Source organism: Miniopterus natalensis, chromosome 19 (assembly GCF_054644295.1).
Source record: "Miniopterus natalensis isolate mMinNat1 chromosome 19, mMinNat1.hap1, whole genome shotgun sequence".
In the NCBI taxonomy this organism is placed as follows: Eukaryota; Metazoa; Chordata; class Mammalia; order Chiroptera; family Miniopteridae; genus Miniopterus; species Miniopterus natalensis.
In genome coordinates, this window is record NC_142099.1 from 5,068,052 (window position 1) to 5,072,082 (window position 4,031).

The following is a 4,031-nucleotide window of genomic DNA, read 5'->3' on the forward strand; positions in this document are numbered from 1 at the left end:
GATAACCTTATGCATAGTGTGAAAAGGTCTTTTTCCTGTTCCTTCCAGGTGTCTGTGATAAGGTGGGGAGGTTATCAGGCAGCAGGAAATCCTGAAATGACCTCACATCCCGTCTCTATTGCCGCGCAACAAATAACCCCCAAACTCAGTGGTTTAATACAATGATACACGCTTACTGTCTTCCACTGACGGTTTCTGACGGTCAGACTTTCAGGAGCGCTTTGGCAGGCGGTTCTGGCTTGGTGGGGGTCTCTCATGCCCTTGCAGTCATGTCAGATGCAGCTACAGTTATTGGAAGGCTTGGCTGAGGGTGGGGCTAGAGGCTCACTTCCATGACTCACGCCTGTGGCTGGCTGTTGGCAGGAGGCCTTGGCTGCTCTTCCTGAAGGTCTCTCCACAAGACTGCTTGAGTGTCCTCGTAGCCTGGTAGCTGACTTCCTTCTGAGCAAGATGTCCAAGAGAGAGCAAGGCAGAAGTCACATTGACCCAGCTCTCCGAGGTCACACCTGTCACCTCCACATTGGTCGCAAGGACCAGCCCTGATTCAGTACGGAAGGACAGTACACAAAGGATGGATACCGGGGGAGAGGGTCATTGGGGCTGGCTATCACGCACATCATCTCTGAAGTCACATCTATTTTTTAATTCTGAAAAATTTCAAACATACACAAAAGTAGAGAAAATAATACAACGAACTCCCATATAACCATCATTCCTGTTCAATAATTATTAAGGAAATTCCATCATTTTATTTTGTAATGTGTCCCTGAGAAACACATGCCTTTCCCACCTTACCCTCCATCCCCCTAACTTTCCTTAGTTGCAGTGTTCCAGGCCCTCTCTTTCTCACCTTCCCCCTTTCTGCTATGTTTAAAGGATAGAGGAGAGACAGACAGAAAGAATATCCCTTATGCTGGACACCAGTCTCAAGTGTGAGTGTCTGCAGTTTGGAGAGGTCCCCACAGATACAGTCCTTAATCAGTCTTTCCCCCTACCCAGCTCATTCAGAAGTAACCATGCCATTTTCAGATTTTAATGTGCATACAGATCACCTGGAGATCTTGTTAATGTGATGATTCTTAATCAGTAGGTCTAGGGTGGGGCCTGAGATTCTTCATTTCTAACAAGCTTGGTGATGGAGACACTGCAGGTGCTCCACAGGCCACACTTTGAAGAGCAAGGGTCTAGAGCTGTGCTGTCCAAATCGGTAGCCACTAGCTCCCTGTGGCTATTTAAATTAATTAAAATTAAATAACATTATAAATCACTTCTTCAGTTTCCCTAGCCTCCTTTCAAATGTCCAATAGCCACATGTGACTGGCTGTACTGTTGAACATAATCACAGAATTTCCATTGGACTGCAGTGTGTAGAAAATTGACTCATGATGACTTTCCCACAGCTGCCTTCTAGACCAGAACAACCATCTATTAGTTCACAACAAAAAGAGAACCTTGGCAGGGTAAATAGCAACAGGCTGTTTACGGTGGGTATTTATTTCCTCTTGCTGGAATGGATCAACCCAGTATCCTTAAATACAATTTGGAAGGTTGTTTGGTTAGCTTGGCATTTAAACAAAAGAGGCTGGCTATGCCTACCAGGTTATGAGACTGGATGAATTGCTTTTCTCTCTACTGGAAGTATTTTTTTTCTCAATAACTAGTACTGGGCATCACAGTCAGAGCTGGAGACTGCAGCCACCTTTTAACTCCTTTGCAAAGAATCCGTGTGGCCGGCCACCCTTCTCTAGGACAGTGCAGTCTGATATGCTGGGCACACTTAGGTGCCCATTTCACATTGTATATATGTCCTTATAAAACATTTTATCTCCTATTTTGTCTGCTTACATGTCCACTTCCCCATCGGACTGCAAGCTCCCTGAAAGCAGTGATTTGCCCTAGGTCTGGCTCTTAATAGGCATTCAAAATATGTTTGTTGAATTAATGTATTAATTAATAATTGCATTAAATTAGCATATTTATTATATATTAGTCTTGATGCCTGTTGTAGGTAGAGCATAACGTTTGGGCTTGGACAAGTCACAGCTACTGACTGTGATTTTGGTATCTCACTTTGTTCTACCAAATCTCATTCCATTATCTGTGAAATGGGAACAAGACTAGCACTAACTATGAGCTTCATAGGGTTATTTGGGGGATCAAATGAGCTAACAGCTGTGAAAGTACTTCATTGTTTATAACTATTATCTTTTACAAATTTTTGTTTTCTCCATTAGAGTTAGGAGAGCCCAGTCTTGATGTCAACATGTGTACAGATTACCTTGCACAACTGTCTGCCTTGTTCCCACATTCTGGGATGTCGCCCATTTGGAAGATTCATTCATTTTTTAGAATATATCTTTATTGATTTCAGAGAGAGGAAGGGAGAGGGAAAGAGAGATAGAAACATCAATGATGAGAGTCATTGATCAGCTGCCTCCTGCACACCCCCTATTGAGGATCAAGTCTGCAACCAGGGCATGTGTCTGACCGGGAATCAAACCTTGATCTCCTGGGTCATAGGTCGATGCTCAACTGCTGAGCCACACTTTTTTAAGTTCTTCCTCTCTGACTTAACTTTCTTTTACAATTTAAAATATTTACAAATTTTAAATACAATTTACATTTCACTGACCCTTTTGACATTCAACTTACCTGTTAGCATGCTCACCCATTACTCACTCTCCAGGAGGTAAATATCTCCTCTTTGGGGATAGCTGACATCTGACACCCTTTTGGCTACTTCTTACCCTTTTCTGCCTCAACCCTGCACACTTGATCTGCAGAAACCACACATCTGGATATTAACTGGAGGCAGAAGAGGAATCTCTGCAGGTGGGGGGGGGGGGGCATAGACACCTTTCAGTGTCCTGGGTTCTCCAGGTTTGTCAAATAAACTGGAAGGCATCTTGTTGAATCTACAACTCATGTTCATGGTCAGGGCTATTCTGCTTCCACAGAGGTGGTCATTCCTGATGGCTAAGTCATGAGCACTTTCTTGACTTTTGACACCCACATGCAGTCATCTCATAGCACTCCTGCATTGAGTCATCAGATAGTCGTGCCTTTGAAATATTGCTGACAAATAAGTTCATGGTTCAAAATGTTCTTTCAGCCTTCAGGGGCGGGGTTCCGCCACCACAGTCAGCCTGCAGCTGGCCGGGCATCCCAGAGATGGAAGACTGGTTCCCAGGCCCTGTAACAAACAGGACTCCCCTGGAGCTCCTGCAGTGTGGGCCTGGGCATCCTGGCTAGTTGGGATTGAATCCTGTTGTGCCACTCACTTGGTCACTTGAGTCACTTAACCTATAAAATGGGCATAATAAGAATACTCATGTTGTGAGGATTTAAATGCTCTAACACACAGGTGGAACCCTGTAAATGTGGGGAGGAGGAACTGGGCTGTCCTTTATCACTTCACCCTCGTTTTCAATGCGCCATACATACGATTTCCAGGGATAGAAAAGCAAACAGAACCGGGGGAAGCTGTAAGCTGTGGCCTGTGCTCTCCAGGGGTTTCAGGACCAGGTTCTGGGCACAGCACACCTGCTGTGCAAAGCGGCTTTGGGACAAGCTTTCCCACTCCCCTCGCTCCCTACCTTCCAGCCACACGGCAGCCCCTTAGTTTGTTCTACGCGGAAATTCTGGAGCTGCCACTCATCCTCGGGAACTATGTTGGGCAGAACTATCAAGTCACAGGCCTGAGCTCTTCCCGGAGGTGGTTATTTGAGTGGAGTGTCTTCAGTCTCCCATTTGGGCAGAAGCAGGGCCTGCCAGTGAGGAGTGCTGGCGGGAGTGCGGGGAGCCAGTCCTCAAACCCAGAGCCGTGTCCCCACGGCTGTCGGACAGCTCTGAGGTCTGACAGCATTGCCTTCCCCGCAGGTTTTCCTCATTTTCTTTGCCTGCTTCCGCAGACAGTGCACCCGCCCTCTCTCCCTCCCACCAAGGTCACCACTCAGCAGGCTGTGATAAATGTCATCTTTTTTTTTTGAAAGTCGCCTTGGAAAAAGGCAATTTGACTGCAGTGAGGCAGA